Source organism: Catharus ustulatus, chromosome 7 (assembly GCF_009819885.2).
Source record: "Catharus ustulatus isolate bCatUst1 chromosome 7, bCatUst1.pri.v2, whole genome shotgun sequence".
NCBI lineage: Eukaryota > Metazoa > Chordata > Aves > Passeriformes > Turdidae > Catharus > Catharus ustulatus.
Window position 1 is genome coordinate 17,820,877 of NC_046227.1, and position 19,646 is coordinate 17,840,522.

Sequence of the window (19,646 nt, forward strand, 5' to 3'; positions counted from 1 at the left end):
TTATTCTTAACACTACAAAATCTGCTTTCTTGACTGGAGCACACACTGCTTTCATTTCATCCAAAGTTGTGCTAAACCAGTTCCCTCTTTCATCTTCCCCATAGCATGACTTCAAGGGTTCTAATAAGTCAATATTTTACTTAGCTGTGTGATTTCCCATAAAGATTGTTTTAAAGCTCATTTGAAATTACACTACTCATTTGAATCCAAGCTAGAAAGCTACTTTATTATAGGAGTGGAGACAAGTTAAGGATTATTAAAAATCATGTACAACAATAGTTGTGGAGTCAGATTTGAAATACACAGGATGTAGTGTGAAAATTTTAAACATTTAAATGCAAGACACTAAGTTTGATATTCAGAAACTATAAGGTTATGAAACACACAGACCAAAACACTTCATATTATGTATATCCTCATATAAAAACTGTATTAGCAGATTAAACTTTGTAACTGGAAAAATAACACCCTTTATACCACTATAAGCTACATAATTTTAACTGATGTCAGCAACTGGTATTTTTCTTCAGTGAATGCTGATGACATGATCAGTAAGGTTCAAAGCTCTGTCTAAGGCTTAAGAAACTCGCAGAAGCTACAAAAAACAACACTAAAGGAAAAAAAATGTCCTTTTATCAAATACAAATCATTCAATGAATAAGAAACACATTTTTGTTTCCAATCACACTATGTTACTGTCATGATTCAGGATAAACAATTATAATTCCCTTTTGGAACTGTCAGAAAACAAGCTTGTGCAATAGGGATTCTGCTGTTCAGCGTAAATAAAATTCGTCATAAGAGTCCTTTGGGTGTGCAGTGAGCTCAACGTGAACAATCAACCTGCTGAAATCCAGCAGGTTTCAACTAAGCACACATAGTAATTGAGACAGTGCAATTTTAGTGCCATAGTGCAATTTTAATTTGAAAGTTTTATCCTTTGCCCTATGGAGTTATTTGGCTGTATTTACTTTCCAAATGTTCCCTGCTGAATTTTAAAAATGCTTGAGTTATCCTTCTTAAATTTATTTTTCTTGGAAATGGAAGAAAATATCATCAATTCTAGCACTAAAGACTGAATGTCTTGCATTCTAAACAATAACAAAAGCTACAAAGATTACATTAATCTTAATAATCCAATCCTATTTTTAGACAAGCTATTACATCCCAAAGCTTAGTAACATATTATTTAAATCTCACCCATAATCCAGCTGAATACTCGTAGAAGCAAATCTATGCTATATCCTTGGTCAGTCACACAAAACACAAATGCTATTTTATTTGAGGATATTTTATTTTCTTTCTCAAACCACTCAGTTTCCCTTATTCTGCATCCAGTCCCATGCCTGGAACTCAATGAGAGGAAGAACATAAGAAAGAATTATTTTCTCAGTTCAACTAGTAAATCACACATTTAAACCAAGGGAAAAAGTCATTTCTGTTGGCCAAATGAAAAAAAAAAAAAAAAAAAAAAAAAAGCCAAAAACCAGATGTGTGTCCCAAGGAGTTGAAATAACATTTTATTCAAACAGTAGATAAATGTTTTTTTCTATCTTCTACTGAGTTTGGTCTTGAAATGTGATTTTTAGATGGAAAATTGCAATGTTTCATTTAGAGCAAGATAAAAACAAATTACAGAGGATGTTTTTCTCTTCTTCTTCATCATCATTCAGCTGATATTCATTTCTTTGTTCTGTTTATCCTAAAATAGCATTTTCCCAGAAATACATTACTAGTCCACATTTAAGCCACTTCTATAAGGAACTTAAACTGTGGGAAGAGAGTAATTTTTTCTTTTATTTCCTATACCAAGTCCACAACCATCATACACTGCATGGTTTTTTTTTCTGATTAATTCTGTAATATTTTTCCTGATTATTCTTCTCATGAGACAAAACACAGAACACAGCATACAATTTCCAAAAGGTAAGAGGGTCCATCTTCAGAAAAAAAAAACTACAGGCAGAGTAAGTCAGAATTAGATACATAACTTTAGAGGAGGCATCTAATCCCATTCAGGCACACTTCATGCTCAGGACACCAAAGGTCACCAGGAACAAAAAAGCACAGACTCCTGATAGATAAGGTAGGATTTTGGTATCGCTCCTAAGGATGTCCGCTCTGTCACCTTCTGCGTGAAGGTCCCACCCTGCCCTGGGATCAATCCACTTATGAGTCTGATACAGCAAATCCTGTGAGCACTGTTGCCTGTGAAGGAGCTCAAGCAGCATTACCAGAAGAGGAATTAATTCAAGGCATGCCCTCAGAAAGCTCAGTTGTTCATACTCCTCCAGAGCACCTCTGCATATATAAACCGTTCTTCTATATCTGGGTATCTCTGGAGGAAGGGCTGATACGACTGCCTACACATGGTCTCTCATGAGGATATCTCAGTGGGTGTGGGCTGACATAAAAGGTATAATTTATGCCTAAACTTGTGTCACCTCATCAGCCAAATTAAATGTCAAGGGAAACTTATTTCAACGAGTCAGGGAAACACTGTTTGCTGGGAAATCTAAGAATGCGAAGACAGACCTAAGTAATTGCATAAAGATCTGCCAGTATCAGATGGAATAATAAAATTCCAGGCATGAGATCGCTGAAAGCTGAGATAATGAGACCTATCTTGTTACTGTCTATAAATGAAAATAAAATTCAGTAAGTTAAATTATATTCATAGGTGGCATTTAAAGTCATCCTGAAGATTAACAGACCGGGTATTTACAAAAGGCTTTTGAAAATGTATTCCACAGGTGGTATGAAGTCTGGAAAGGCTTTCTTATGAAAGTAACAATTATCAAATCATCATAAGCTTGTTTATTACCAGAAATCTTCAAGTTTTGTAAATCCAACATGACAGCAGTTTTTAAAGCTACATTCAGTGACCTATTCACTCTGTCTTCAGATTTCTACCAATTTATAAACTCTATCATGCAACACTTAAATAACAGACAATTCCTACATCTAATCTGACAGCATGAGTAATAAAGACAGTATTTTTTTTCCAGTTGCTGACTGCCTCATACCCATGCAATGGTGAAAATTAACACATTTTGACCTTTTCAGCTACTTCTATGGCCTAAAGCAAAGAAGACTTCTGACAAGAAACAGTTGGGGAGAGGAGAAAAGGAAGAAACAGAATCACACACTTGCCCTACTGGGAAGGTGCTGTGAGGGAATGGTTTCTAAAGCCACTTGTCATCAGGTTTTTCAGTGTGTTTCTCTGCATGCCCAAACTGAGGCTTTGTTTGTCGTTAGCCGCAGTTTGCCTCATAGGTTTTCATGAATACAATAGGTTTCAACTCTGTGAACATTATTGGGTATATTTTTATATGCTAATGTTTAGAAAGGCAATTACTGTAATTCTGATGCAAGCTATCTCTAAGTTCCTGAAAAAAGCTTCTAGCATACACAGGGTATATAAAATATGTCTTTGGTCTTTGTGGTTAATCCCTACTCCTCTGCTGCAAATAGTGAAGAGCTAATATCTGTTTACAAACATTCCAGAATAAGCCAGTTACATGTAAAGACTACAGACGAGTCTTTTTTGTTCCATGTTCACTCTGTACCAAAACCCCAGCACTCTAACAGGAAAGACACAGGACTGATATAGGGAAGACCCCCTGGGTACAAAGACTTGAACACAGTTTCTTCCCCAAATACTCCCCCAAGAGCAGCAGTTCTGCAACTGGCCAATAAGGGCTGTGCAATGAGGACCCAGGTAGTGACTGTTTACAGCACTAGGGACTCAGGCTTCTGATCCTTCCCCATGCCATGGTGAATCTACAGATATTAGGAATCTGTGGCCAGATACCAGGAATTAAGTTTCTTTTAACACTGGAGACAGTTTTGTAGACCTCATAAGGTGCTTGGTTCAATACATGATCTTTCTTTTTCTTTCTCTTTCTCTCCTATTCACAATCTCAACCACAGTGTAATTTTTCATTATTTCTGCTGCCTCCCTTTTCTGCCTACTCCTAACTAGCAACAGAGAAGGTTACTAAGGGAAGCCTGCCTAACTTCCAAACTTGGGAGTAACACAAAATAATTAATTTCAGTTACAGAAGTCCTAAGAAAAACATCAAGGTGACCTTTCCATACATTTTTCAAAACCTTGTGCAATTATTTCACCAGATGCTCTTATTGTGACTATTGCCTGAGTTCTGCAATACTTCTGTACTACCTGTCAATACTTCTGCAATGGTTTCTCTTGGGGAATATATGCTGTAGCTTGAAAATGTGAGCCAGCTTCTCTGCTTTCTTTTGACAATAAATAATTGATCACTGATTCTCTCAGTACAACTCTGTTCTTCCTCTAAGTTGGCAGCGAACCACCTCCCTCGTGAGCATTACTCACAAGGGCGCGCCTCTCCCATGGTGCAGTGTTTCTTCTCTTTCCTCCAGAACAGTAAGGAGAGAAACCCCTGAAAGAGCCCATAAAGACTTTTGGACCCTCTTTTCACTCATCAAATCAAGCACAGATTGCTGTCTCAAAACCCAGACTTTTGCCATCAGATCTGATACTCTGGTCTCCCCAAACTGATCGGTAGAGTCTCAGGTCATCTGCCTGCTATCCATTTGTGTTTTCCAGCAGAAAGTGCCTAATAGTCTTACAGATTTTCACCAAAAAAACCCACTCCAGACTCATTATCATACTGATAGTTGATTTTTATCCCAATCTTGTTAGAAAGGGGAAAACATACTATTGCTTTTGCCCAATAGTATGTACCAAGACTCCCAGCAGACTGGGCCTAATTCTGACTTCAGACACTGTCTTCTTAATATGTTTGCAAATTACCAAGTGCATTTCTTCTAAGCAAGTTCCATCAGAAAATCTCCATACATTTCAGGTCAATATCACTTAACTGGATACACAAAAAGTACCTAACCCATGGCTATTTAATACTATATAAAAAAACCATTGTTCGAAGATGGTGCTTCACTCTAGAACACCAAATATCCTGCCTATTGCTAAACGTCTGCATTTGTCAATACCAGAATATAAACATTTGCTGTCACTGGTATAGGTAAGAGAAAGACCTGAGGTATTTCTGATGGAAAGCAGAAAGACCTATTAGGAAAATATAATGCTACAATAGCAAAAACATACCTTATTTTGTGGAAAAATAGAAAATAAGCCACATGAAGATGTCACCACAACCTACTCAACAGAAACAGACTGTTTTGTATACGTCAGTCTATCAAGTCATTAAAATGTGATAGACAAGGTCTGAAATAGCAGAAGTGAAGCACTATTTTGTCATGCTCAGATAAAATAAATACAGGAAATGCTTGTACCAAAATTGCTGAATCCTGATTCCAGAATAGGTACAGTTTATGTAACAGTAGATGAATCTGCATCTTTTCCATTTATTTATCTATTTATAATCTTCAGAATGTTTCTGCATAGCTCTAATGAACTACACTTTATTTTACTCAATTTCTTTATTCTGGAGGCATATATTTTTCTGTTCCATTCCCACCTAAATCAATTTATCATGTTTGAAAAATTCTGTGTGCAGGATTTGCTTTATCACAGAATCCCCTTGATATTTCATCAAGAAAAACGCACCCAACTCTCTGAAATCATGCCAAATAGCAGACTTGGCTACCAGATAGAAAGCCAAAGATAAGACTGTACTGCAAAAAATCACATCCAAGGAAATTAGAGCATGAGCACTGATTAAGCAAATTACAGCCTATTCTGCTCCATCTAATTTAAATATAGAAATGCCATCATACAGCTCTCCAATTCTGTCTCCTAGAGAAATCTACTCAGGAAATGCACTTGGGTGGAGACCGGACTTGGCTAGGAGGGGTGGGAAAGATTGTGCATACTTAAAAGAGGACAACAGGCCATCTGATTTATGTGTTTTCTTTTACTTTGTGTAAACATAGAATAGATAATGTATTTACAGGAAAAAATACTTAACTGCCTTTAACATGAAGTTCAAGTTTTCGAAAGTGTCTGAAAAAGAGCTTTATAGATTTCCACATTTACTTTTTCACTGTGATATCTTTAAAATCAAAGATTATGTCACTGGCAGTACTTCAAACTCAATATAAGATCATAAAATAAAGCTGTGCTCCCCTTTCTTCCTCTTTCATTATCACATGTAGGAGAGAAGCAGCAAATCACACCTAAGCTGGAATATGCTGAACAGTGTAGTGACAGAACCTCATTCCTCTTCAAATTGTTCTGCAACATTAAGAATTGTAAACCTGCATCTTTATTAGCAAAGTCAGAAGATACATCTCAAAAACAATGAGCAGAACAACTAAGAAAATGTGCTGGTTTAACATAATTTTTCTTACCACTATAGCCAACCTTTAAACTTACATTAACAGGACTTAGATCAAGCCAAGTCTAGAATCATCTCTTGGGTCACACACAAGAGGAAGAACATCCTAAAGTTCCCAGTACAAAACACTTCCTTTTACCTTCAGACAGTCACACCTTTTATTTTCACATACACTATTATAATGAGCAGTGGACCAAGGATGTGTTCTTTTAGATGATCTCAGTTTGGAAGACAGGTAATAGGAGACTTACAAATACAGGATGAGGCTGGCTTTGTTCAGCTCCTCACCTGGGCAGCTACAGGCTGCCTCCTACAGTATTTTTTCTATATTATGTGCACCCTGACTAATCTTCAGCATTTTTCTGGAGCAGAGCTTCAGTTAAGACAAAAGGTCATACAAGAGAGATATTTGGGTTTGGAAAGTACTTTGACAGAATGGCAAATTATGTAACTGTGGCAACATGTCTTGTTTCTGATCACATATCTTAGCCCCCAAAGCAAGCAAAAAGCAAGGATTGTGTGTACTTTGTAAACTGGAAGTCAGAAAGAACCTCTAAACCACGTTCCTGTTCCACCCTGAGACTACCACCTTGAAAATACAGAAGGCCTGATACATATGACCAACATATCTTGTCATGAATGTTATGAAACAGACTTCATCTGAAGAAACTGATGAAAAACCAGGTGTGTGCTGCTGAGATTGAGAAAAACTGGAAAACTCCTAGTGCAGGCTGTGTTCTGACAGTGGGCTGAAGTCACACTCCTCTGTAGTAAAATTCTGTAAGGTCACCACAAGGTCTCTGCAGTAGTTAAGTCTTTAAAATAGGTTTTAAGTGCAACTTAAATGACACATTGGCCTTACGATGACACTGTGCACAGCAGTGGCTTTATTCATGGTTATAAACAGTTTCTTTTCTTCCCTCCAATTACATATATTTTTAAAAGGAGATATGAAACAAAGAAAAAGCTGGTGAGCTGATCTGTACCTCTGCTTTTCATATTTATAACCTCTGAACACAGAAGTATGTTACTCCAGAAATTTGTTTTCATCTGGAAGGAAACTCTAGGTTAAATATTAATTCCTCTACAATCAATATAAACCTCTTAAGCAGTCCAGTGGGGTCAATCAAACACTGCTTTTGTTTCTCACAGAAACAAGCATACATCAACCTCCAATACTCATCTAACATCAAAGGCTTCCTTTCAATGGATAATTCTCCAAACTGATTGTTTCTATTTAATTGTGCATAACAATAATGAGGATATTTAATAAGTGCAAATAAGTAAACATACAATTTCCCTTACAACATTCATCTTTCTTCAAATTTTTTAAAATATTATTTTGATGACAGTGTGAGCTGCTTTAGAAGCAGTTTGTGCAGTTCACTCAGGAACACTGCAGAGAAATCAAAGCAAGTACAATACTAAATAAGAGGGGAAATGTAAAGACAAAGTAAACAATTATATTTCAGGAAGTATGATTGAACACAGCCTATTCCTTCCAGTGGACAGAAAACTATGTATTCTGACAATCAGACTGCTATCACCTAACAGGAACCCAAAATACCTGGGCCTCCAATTCACACAGCAGTCCTTGCAATGGCACCACTGGAATTAATTTATCAGCATAAACTTCTCATGGGTCAAAGCTGCTCAAATTTGGAGTCCCATTCATGCATACTGTATTATAATAAATGCTGCCCTTGATACTTCCCCAGAGGACTTCACAATAATGTTTCAGCTATTTTGCACACATGCTTTTACATCCACATTTACTGTCCAACATCTCATCGCTCTCATGTCTGAAGACCCACATAAAAGACCTCCAAACAGTCTGTTAAACATAATCTTTTTTTTGTACAACAGCATGTTGTCTGAAGATTCAAAATGTATTGGATGGGAATCCAATCCCATCCAATCCAAATCCAATCCTGACTTTTATCCAACTGAAGTGCAAACATGAGTAACAGCGATTCAGCTGGGCCGTAACATAAGGATTAGGTAAACTGCATTAACAAACAGCAATACAACAGTCTTATACACATGGGGCAGTTTTCAAGGTTTTTCTTACAGACAAAAGTCAGTGCAAGTGATTTCCTCAAATCACAGACAATTTATTTTGTTGCCAGAGCCTCACCAAGACTGAAAAAGCCTCCACCCAAATGTTGTTCTGCAGCTCTAACCTGGAGTCCTGCTGTGACTGTTTTACAACTCTTTCCTTAGGCAAAAAAAGAAAAGTAGCAGTATTCACTTCAGCTTAGCCCTTGAAACATTTTCAAACCTCATGACAAGGGGAACCAGTGAGAAATGGAGGCACACAGGGATAGGAAAGAAGGAACAAAGTCCCACTGGAAGTTGAATGTTAGAAAAGAAAGAAAAAACAACAAGAAATAAGAAGAAAAGGAGTGAAAATAGGTAGAGGGCAGGAAGGCAGTGCAATACACTGCCTAAAAAGCCTAAATAGATTCCTTCAACCCGCTAGAGTTGTCACAAGAAGTGAAGAGACTACTTCAAGGAAGAGGTACACCATAAAAAAAAGTACAAAAAAAAGAGAATGTGAAGCAGCTTACAGCTATGTCTAATAAACAAACTCCCTGCTCTCTCTTTTTGCCACTAAAGATGCAGTTCATACAGGGACAGAAACAGGGACAACCCCAGTCATACAGGAACAGGGTTGGAAAAGACCATTGGGATCATCAAGTCCAAGCCATGACTGAACACCACCTTGTCAACTAGACCACAGCACTAAGCACTACACCAAGTCCCTCCTTAAATACCTCTAGGGACAGCGGCTCCATCATCTCTCTGGGTAGCCCCTTACAGTATTCAATACCTTTTTTGGAAGAATTTATACCTAATGTCCAACCTAAACCTCCCCTGGTGCAGCTTAAGACTGTGTGTTCTTGTCCTATCTGTTGATGTCTTAGAAACAGGTATATAATTCCACAATAGGCAGAAGCTTGGCTCCTTAAATTTGGCTGGTGTTGAGATAGTTTAGGTTTAAAGATTATGCAGACTGAGATGAACAGCACATAAATCAACAAGTCCATGCCAAATATCCAATTACAAGCTTAATCCCTATTTTCCATAGTGAGGCATGGTAAATGTTTGCAGTATTTTTCATTATGTGCCTCTAGGATGTAAATGATAAAGAAATATTAGAAGAAAATATAATATGTGAGTTTTAATGGATTAAAACAGTATACACTAGGCAGAGTCCAAACTGCTCTGTGATTCTGAAGAGTGACTTGGTTAAAGAAAAGATTAAACATTCTCACAGATTAATTCAGTTGTGTAAAAATAAAATCCAAATCCTTCTAGTTACCATTTAAAAATTACTCAAATTATAGATTTTTTCCAATTGAGTTGAGCATCAAGTATATAGCCTAGTTGACACTTCAGTGTGGGGAGGAATTTAGTATTAAAAAGTTTTTGTTTTCTATTTATTTCATTTTCTGAACGGGCATTTCCTTTACAGTGCAATATATAACCATTAAAAATTGGCAAACTTGATTTTCATTCCTTGTTATCAATTTTCATCCTATCTATCTACAATCTGTCATGTTATTCATCATCAGCATTAGAGCAGCATTTGAGATAAGTGGTGGGCACAGCAATGAAAATGCATAGTAGAATTTCTTAAGCGAAAAAAAAATAAGGCGATTTTAAGGCTGAACACATGACTAAAAGAGAAAAATGAAGCAAGAGGAACATGACAAAAATGAAGACACAAGATAATGAAGGGTAAACTACAGAACTAAACTGAATAAATCTTTCCAGAAAAAGAAAGAGGGTGAACAGGGAAGAGCGCAACATTTTATCAGTCTTCTCCTTTGTCAAATAGAGTCCTGAAATCAGCTTAACTGGGGGTCCAGCTTTGCTAAGTTCTACACAAAAAATAAAAGGTCAGATCCTGTCTCTTCCTTCTCCCAAACAGAAATGTCTAGAGTGCAGTTAGGGACAAGATGCAAGCAGGCAAGTGACACAGCACAGAAGATGCAGAATAGCACAATTTAACTAAACCCAAGATGAGAATGTTTCACCAGGGATTTTTCTTCACACAGAGCAAGTATGATTACATAGGAGCATGAGCTAACTGAGAACAAGAGGTTCACAGCTTCAGCATTCATTGTAGGACAGACCTCCAAAGGCTTTTTAAAGTTATCTATTTAATAGACAACTTATTGGGAACTGATGTAATTTTCAGAACTTTCATGTTTCCATTCCACTGGAGCAAACAGCCATTTCTTCTGGGTTTCCTCCTTGCACATGGCTAAAAATAATTTCATTACCACACTGAAATCTCAACCTAACAACTAGATGAATAGGTTTCATGAAGGCAGGCATACAGTAGTAGATCATCAATTTTGGAAGTAAAACATCTTTCTAGTCCACTGTTTTAAATTATTCAGTTCTTATATATCTTTGTATTTCCTGCTCATACCTTACATAATCATATTTCATTTGTTTATTTAAAGGATGAAAAAACAGTATTAAATACATTAGGCTGTGCTGAAGAGGTCCTAAAACCTGCTTCTCACGAGGCCTGGCTGTTCTTGTTCTGAACCTATTGGAAATGATGTATTGCAAGGAATAATATTTACACAAAGCAAACAGCAGTACTAGATAAATACTCAGTTCTTACTTGGAGAGCAAACTACATTGGTTTTCAGTAAAGGAGGAAAAGCAACAGTGCATGATATTACTCTACTATGATTTCAAGTCATTCCTGTAGATTATCATATGAAGACAAATGGTTTGTTTAAGACTTAAATAGCAGATTTTGAAAATTCAACACAGGCAACACAAAATTATTTGCAAAAAGCCTTGCTAGGAGAATGCAGTAAATAATCTTGAGTCTGGCTGTGCAGTGGCAGCTGAGAGCAGAAAGTATCTTACCATTTTTTTTACAGTGAAAAGTTCCTGATGATTTTCCCAACCTTCTCATTAAAAGCATACCCAAACAAACTTTAATTGTTGTTTTTATTATAATTGTGGCCACCATGTGTCAGAATTCCTGTGTTCAGCCATGGGTACAGACTGTTCTGCTTTTCTGCTTTCCTAATAAAATGTAAATATTTTGTCTAGCAAGCAATTACTACCTTCCCCCCCATCTTCACAGAAACTCTTCTGATTTCAGTGGAAAAAATTAACCAAATTTGAGTTAGGGTTCAAACAGGGTCCTACAAGCTAAACAGAAATTAGTAATAGGAGAGAAGTCCCAAATAGAGTGTGACTACTAAGGGAAAAGGGGGCAGCACTCTCAGACATCCCAATTTCCTAAGTAACAGCCACCTGGCTAATTCTCTCAGGTGTACTCCAAACACCACATACATTGTCTTCCATCAAGCAGATAAATCATCGAAGTTACAGTACAGTTAGCAGGAAAGAGCAAAAATGAAAAGGTAATAAGCTTTTTCACCCCTTCCACTCCTTCCACTCACAGAAAAACTTTTTGATTGTTTTCACTGTCTGTGATTATATTCCAAGTTTATTTTGCAATTTCAATTCTTATAATTAACAATTTCTTCTAAGTGTTATCATTAACACCATGCACAGATGTCCTAAAGTTGGGACTTTTCAGGTTTTTGTGGACACTGGTATTGAAGGTGCTGAGCATCTAAACCAGGCATCTCTAGGCTGGAATGCACTGCCTGCTGTTGCAGTGGTGGAAAACATACACGAGCATTGTTATGCACTGCCGATAGAAGAAGAGTAGGTTTATTGAGAAGTAATCTGATATTCTTCATCCTTTTTCTGACAGTAAGAAGAGTGATTTTTGAAGCCAGTGTATTGCTATACTGTGATGAGACTTTCAGTCCCTCTAGAACACAAGATGAGGTCACTGATAATAATAGAGTTAGAAGATGTCTTAATTGGAGGGCTACCTAATTTGCAACATCCTACACTTCAATCTATTTTTGTAGGGCTCTTTCTTTGTTGTGAAACAAGACAGAGAAAGCCTGTTATTGTCACTTTGATTCTGTGTATCCACTCACCGTTCAAAGAAAATCTTTATACAGAATATACTGTAAAATAAGCGACAGCATGAGTCACACTGCAAGAGTCCATGGTTCCCGAGTATTATGAGGCATCAGAGGAGTCAACTGACTTGCATATGAGAACAAGGCATTAACCACCAAGCCAGAAGTGTAACTATAGAACTGCCTTTAAGGAAGGTTTTATTAAAAGAGAGAAAAAGCTGCCTTTACATGTAAATATTCTTCATGTAATTCTTCTGGTATCTTAAAACTGTAGAACTATGTTAGAGACAAGTTTTGCAAATAATATTGCAGTAAAAATCAAACACATGGACAATAACGCAAGAATTTTTTTTCCACTTAATGTAACTTTTTTCTCATGTTAATTGCTTTTTATCTGATCTTTTTTTTCCTTTGATAGTAGTGATGGGAATTCAGTGTCATACAATGAGGAAACTGTACACACATGCCCAACACATTTAACTGGTTAGTTTCCAATTTACAAGTATTTCCCTACATACTGCTAGTTCCTTGTTTAGGGAATATCACAGAACGTAATTTTAGCATTATACTGTCTCTTCAGTTTTATAAACTTCAGACTTTTAAGAAAATCTTAGGATCTTTTAGATAAAATACTGTTAGATAAAGTACCATTATCTCTGTTGTATAAGATTATTCTTTGCATATCTCCTATGGAGTTAAAGTTCATTATTTTCACCTGTGTTGGAAAGGAAGCCGCAGCTGACATCAATTAACAGTGTCATTGGCTTCAGCAATGCTGATTTGCATTCACTGATCTGTTCCAATAATGATAATCCATGCTTATATATCAGGTTAGCTACAGCAATAGAAATGTAATTCAGGAGACATTTTCAGAGTGTATTCCAGTAGCAGAAGGATGATGGTGGCCAATAAAGCTGTTTAAAGCTACCAGAAGATGAAAGCTAAAAGTGACAAGACTTTGTACTCAACTGACACTCTTTGCTGGAGCAGCAGTCCCAGTAGACAATTTGACTGCCTTTCTCTAACTTTCACAGAGCTGTTTTATCTTATTCTCTTACTATAGCCCTAAACAGTAAAAAGAACAGTAACACACATGCATACAAAGAACTCCTGAAGTGGTTCTGTCCACAGTAGAAAATGCTACTAAGAGTCTTACCCTAATCAACTCTGAATTTACCAGTATGTTTTAGAAATTTCTGAAAGATAAAAGATGCATCCCCTTAAAACTGTAATTCTCAGTGTCACATGTTAGGCTTTGCTTACTAATGAGAATTAGTAAGTTTGATGTCTTTTACTGCTCTCTTCTCATGCTTTGCAGCACAATGGTCAAATCTCTGCAGCTATGGCATCCTGAGGCCAGTTTTGTGGTGGCTCCTTGCCACACATCCCAGGTCATATTCTGTTCCTGCATGACCACATGGCAGAGTTCAGTCTGCAGACATTGGAACAACCTGAGGGGCAGGACAAGACATTTGGCTATTAGCAGCACAGTGGCCAAACAACTACTCCCCAGTACCTGACAGGAAAAAACTGTAGGGCAAATAAAAAGAATCTGCAGTCCAGCCATGGCCAGATGGGCACTGGGGTTATCTACAAGGGCTCTTCAACTTGATCTCTGTATTTAGTGCATCACCATGCTTGTGAACACAGCCCAGCAGAATGCCACTGAATTAAGTGCGTAGTATTTGTAAACTGCTTCAAGATATGTAGATTAAGGATCACATACACATAGAGTATTATTCTAACATTGCACTCCTTCAGGAACAGACAAATACCACAGTACATAATTGGGCCGGTATCTCTTTAAATCTAGATCATTAGAGCTCTCCCGAGATCCCCATCAGTGTACAAGGAACCACTCGTTTGATTATTTTACAATACAAAACCCCCTGCATATATCCACAATGATTATATATTCAGTAAAATCCCTTTAATGTCAGTACATCAAATGTGTTTCAGTTGAGATTTTGCATTCATTGTCATGTTCAAGTGAGTTTTGTCTTGCCTTCTCATCTCCTATACTTGATCTCTCTCTTTAAACTTGGCATTGTAGCAACCTCTCCCAGCTAGGTCTTAAAAATAGATTATTTTCTCTGCAATGAGCAAGAGAAGAGTATATAATTTCCTGTTTTATATACAACATCTGGCACTGTAGAAAGAACCAGTGCAAGTCTCACCAAGGCAACAGAAAAAAATAGCTGAGAATCCTCCTGTATGGAAAACAACTCTGCAGTACTGGCTATAACACCTATTAGATATTATATAAAAGGTTAGTGGACTTCCTGGCAGAGCACAGTAAAGTATGTAGGATTTGACTGCTAAAAAGCAACACAGCACTGAGAGAGGGGCTTTAGTCCAACATTAATACAAATCTCAATCTGCTTTTCCCTACATTAAATAAAAAATATCCAGATAAAGCTGACAGGAGCATATGTTTCCAAAACTTAGTATTTTGGGTCATAGCCTTTACAAAGCATCTGCAAAACAACCTTCCCTATTTAACCAGCAAGCAAGCTGAAGTAACAAAATTTCACAAAGCACCAGAATGACTTCACCACACTGCAACAGCAATAACTTAGGCATTTCAGAAACTATACAGCAATGACATTCAGTGAACCCAGAAACATAATTTAAAGATATTTAAGCATTCAGAAACAGCTACCTAAGTGCTGTGCCCCTTAAGAATCCCACTAGAAGCATATGACAACTTGGAGTTACCATGTGAGGTTAAGATCTATCTTTACCAACACTCTAACTCCAGTAAGAGGGTTATTAAATGAAGATGACCTCCTACTTCAACATAGTCTTAAAAAATAGAACCATGATGGTCCAGTTCACCTTTGCAATGACAGCACATGGCAAGAGCAAGCAAACACCAGCTGGGACAGTGCCATGAGTGATCTTACAGTAGCATTAGAAGCTTCATTTAGTTGTCCAAAGTATTTCACTCAGTCGTCCAAGCAGAAAGCGTACTGGTTGATCATGGGCCCAGTGAGGCAAGAAGAAAATTTGTTTCCCTGATTACACACTGGTAGACAGCGCTTCCTCATGGACTGTTAAGAACAAAAGTAAGATCAGAAGGTATTTGTCTTCTGGTGATTTTTAATTGCTTGAACTCTCCTTGTTAATAAAACAATGTTGCTTCCCAAACCTTTTTGTAAAATTCTAGCTTTTCAGTCATTTGTTAGCACTCATCTGTCACATACTCCTTGAAGATGCAAAGTCTTCAGGAGAAGACTGGAAGGAAGTATCTGAGATACCGTCAAGTGTCTGAAGCCAGAACTAATCAGTCCATGGAGTCATGATAATTGTCAGGTTGTTTTACAGCCCATCTGCTAAAGCACTGCCTAAATAGGAATCAAATACCTACAAAAGCCTGTCTTACATGTTTGTGGAAATAACAGCCAAAATTAACTTGGAATGTTGCCATGCACTTACATAAGGTCATGGCATAATGTGGTTACTTGTCGGTACTGATATTTATTCAAGTGGAATAAAGTGCTATTCATGAGCTAAAAGCCATCCCAATGTTTTATTCAGAATTAAAATGCTTTTTCCAAAGAGGATGGCATTTCCAAAGTAGTAAGTGCTGGGCCAGTTCTGTTTTTAATGTCAGTGGCAGCTTCTGAAACAGCAACCATAACTTCAACCATTATGCTGGGCTGTCTGGGGCAACTGCAGTCTGGCGAGCCAGCACCGTCTCCCAAGGACAGGAATATGGCTAAAGGTGAGCAAGCTGGTACAAAAACAGGAACTTGGGTGCAAGGGTAACTAGAGGTAGACAAGGCTCTCCTGCCTGTATGAGAAAACCACCAAAGAAAGACTGGGAGGAATTTTAATTACAATTGCATTATAACTAAAAAATTTCTTGTCCATCAGCATCACAGGGTCTGTATACTCATCACAGGCCCCCATTCTGTCGAAATCCAGCACAACTACTGGAGTAGCAACCAGTAACACTTTGGTTAGACCAATAATTTAATTTACCATGTGCATTTAAAAAAAAAAATTCTTACTGAACTATTGTTCCACAACATTGCAATTTAAATTACATGTATTACATGATACATATAGCTGATATTGAGCACCAGTTGTTAATGTTAAAGAGGTACTAGTGCAAATGGCTCACTGCCAGGCCATATGACCAATCCTATAAGTTTCCAGGAGGACCAGCCCTACAAAGTTGATGACAACCAGCCCAATTATGTTTGCGGCATTGCTATGCAACAGTAAGGACCAGCCAGATGCAAAACACTTCCGTGATATGTTTTCCAAATCTATCTTGAAAATAACTGAAAAACCCAGTCCCAACCCTCCTGTGTCCTTTTAAGACGTGACAGAAATCCCCAATATTAGTAAAACCAAAGCTACTACTTAAAATCGGGAAGTCCTAAGAGAGTAGAAGGAATGAGGCTTTTGCATTAGCTATAGAAGTCATCGTGCTTCACCTTTTTCAAACCTTGAAACTATAAAGACAAGTTGTAACAGAACATTTTTTGTAATATTCTTCCCCCCTACCATAGTAATTCCTGCTTCAACAAACATCTCACATGCTAAGTTTTCATTAGGTACAACTCCATCTAATGTACTTTTCAAGGAGTTCAGGTCAGTAATGGATGTAGTTATTCAATACCACCCTCTTCTAACCCTCTCAGATGCTCTTTCCTCCCTCCTGTAGTCAATCTTCATCAGCATCTAATTATCTGTATTCCAAGCTTTAAAACTTCGTAGCAGACACTGATGATATTGAGTGGCACACATGATTTTAGTCTGTTTCTAAACCTCTTTTCTTAGAATTCCCTTTCTGAAGAACCAGCGCAAATCCCGATTACACCCAAGCCCTTCACACCTCCCATGCAGCCCATGGCTATTGGCCATGGTTCCACAACACAAAGCTTTCCACACAACAATGGCCCATGGACTGCCAGGCACTGCCAGGTCTGCAAAGATTGAGATGGGGGCCCTACCACGAACAGGGATCAGTGAACAGATTTGGGTCTTTTAGAAACTGCCACACAGCCAAAAAAGAACAGCCAGAAAGTACAAGGCAAGTGTTGAGACAAAATTTGCTTCTGACATGTAACATGAGAAAATATCTACATTTTCCTGCAGCAGAACAGCTAGACATTTATAAAAGTAACCAAAGCATACTACAAACCTCTAAAAGGCAACACAGCACTTAGCTTTGCTTTCCACATAAAGTTTTTTTTATATCCTAGAAATAATAATAAAATTTTAGCTGCTTTTCAATGGAAACAAAGATGCACATATATGTACATACTGCATATACTCTACTCCATACTGAGTATGTATATCCATACTGAGTATATCCATTTCAGAGTACCTCACTGAACTTATTTAATTAACATCAGCCAGAAAACTGTAACATGAAGGTGACTCAAGACCTATCTGTATGATCTTTCTTCTAATTAAAAATAATTTTTCCACTGAAAGAGAAGCTCAAATGATAGTTGACTGCTGTCTGCCCTGAATTTCCATGCCAAGGTCTCATTGTCTCCCACTGTACAAAGACTAATATCCAGGTTAATCAATCATACCCAATTGTCTGTCTTCCAGATCATGGAGCACATAAAAAAAATTTAAAAATCAGTAACTGCAGTTGCCACCCATTGTGCTCTGCCTGTCTATGTGGCAGGGAGAATCCAAGTACAAGAGGTTGCCCAGATATCTCACTTCTACCAAGTTTCCTAGTTTGGAAGAGAGTACTTGAGAAATAACAACAGCCCTTCAGTCTTTATTCTTTCATTTTAGAATACTTTCTGCTATTCTGTTTCTAATAAAAAGTCAGCACACAACTACTGAGACAAGAATTGTAGTTGAAGATTTTTGCAGGAGCCCCACATTGACACAACAGACACAGTCAGAGGCTGTTTCTGGAGCCTTTCTGTGCATTATCTTAATTCTCATGAGCTGTTACATTGGATTATACTACTAACAGAGGCAAAGGTAGCAATATCAAACTCATACACATCAAATGGAACAGTCTATTCTCTTTACAAAGCACTATCAAGATTTTGAAACTCCAAAGTTAAATTAATCAGAACCAAGCTGTGCTTCTTTTCCTGATACCCTGTTCCACAGTATTTTCTGCAGCAGACTGATAAGAGTGTTAAGTGTTCCTAATAGTGCTACAGTATCTAGATAATTGTACCCATTACTTTCCCTCCCCATATGGACTGTCCTAGAGTATCCTGTAGAGCATACAGCAATATCTAACTATTTGGTTGTCTTTCTGATCCCTCAGAGTATAAAAATGGACAGGTATTGTGTCTAAAAATCTTTCTGAGAGCAGATTTTATCAGCAGAAATTCACTGGAATTCAAAAATAATGCAGCAGGCAAACAGAGGCAGGCAAAAAGAATAGTGCAGCAGCTGCATAGGTCACAGGTACAGCCACCACTGAATGACCAAAAGTCCAGCCTCCTGGTCTTGATATGGGGTTGCCCAAGTGAGGATCTGGGATTTTATTCCACGATCTAGAGCATGTCCTTATTTATTTCCAGAGAAGAAATTTAAACTGAATCTGTGGATGTATGTAGGGATTTACTCCTCTTCAGACTATCTCTAGGAATAAAAGTGGTAATGAATGTATCTAAAAATCATTTAACTCCTTGTCCCCCCTGCAACTCCCCCTGAAGCACTAACTGTATAATCTGCCAATTAAAAACTACACAGTACACAAGTTTTCCAGCCATTCATTTGTAAAAAGACACAGGGCACCCATTTTAATGCTGCAGTCACATTTTAATCAAATATTAATCTTTAGAGGTCTTTGAAGGGAGGAGATATGCTCTCTTTGACAAGCCAATTCTTAAAATAACTTTTTTTGCTTTAGCAGTTAACAGGTCAAACGAGAATGCAGCAGGCATGTCATGGACTAAACAGCACTTTCAACAAAAAGTACTCAGCGACATCAAGCAAGTGTCAGAAAGCACGGTCTGAGGGGGATGGGACAGTAAGCAGGACATGCATTAACTTTTAAAGTTTGCCATTGTCCAATTGTTTTTGGATATTGTGCATGACAGTGCAGGTCATCCACTGGAGCAGGAACCTTCAGACTAGGGGCTGCAATAGCTCAATGCCTCCTTGAAGCCGAAGTTCCATGAGGAAATGTGACTTGATCTAATTTTGGAATCTGGAAAAAAGACAAACATCAGGAAGGAAGTTTAAAAAAAGTTTAAGTCCTTTCAAAGAAAAAGGAAACTCAAACCAGATAAATTCAAATAGCAGTAAGTCACCATTGAACTGCTGTGATGTCTCTTTGAGAACAGTACATAAGAATTGCTTGTACCTCTCTGAAATATTTGAGACAGGGAGCAGGAAGTCACCACAATCTTTG

General features: G+C 37.6%; 1 protein-coding gene across 3 annotated transcripts in view; it reads right to left on the reverse strand.

Moving 5' to 3' along the window:
- The window catches only part of RAPGEF4 (Rap guanine nucleotide exchange factor 4), a 150,387-nt gene that overhangs the window by 80,256 nt on the left and 50,485 nt on the right, over nucleotides 1–19,646 (reverse strand). The gene's annotated exons all lie outside the window — the stretch shown is intronic.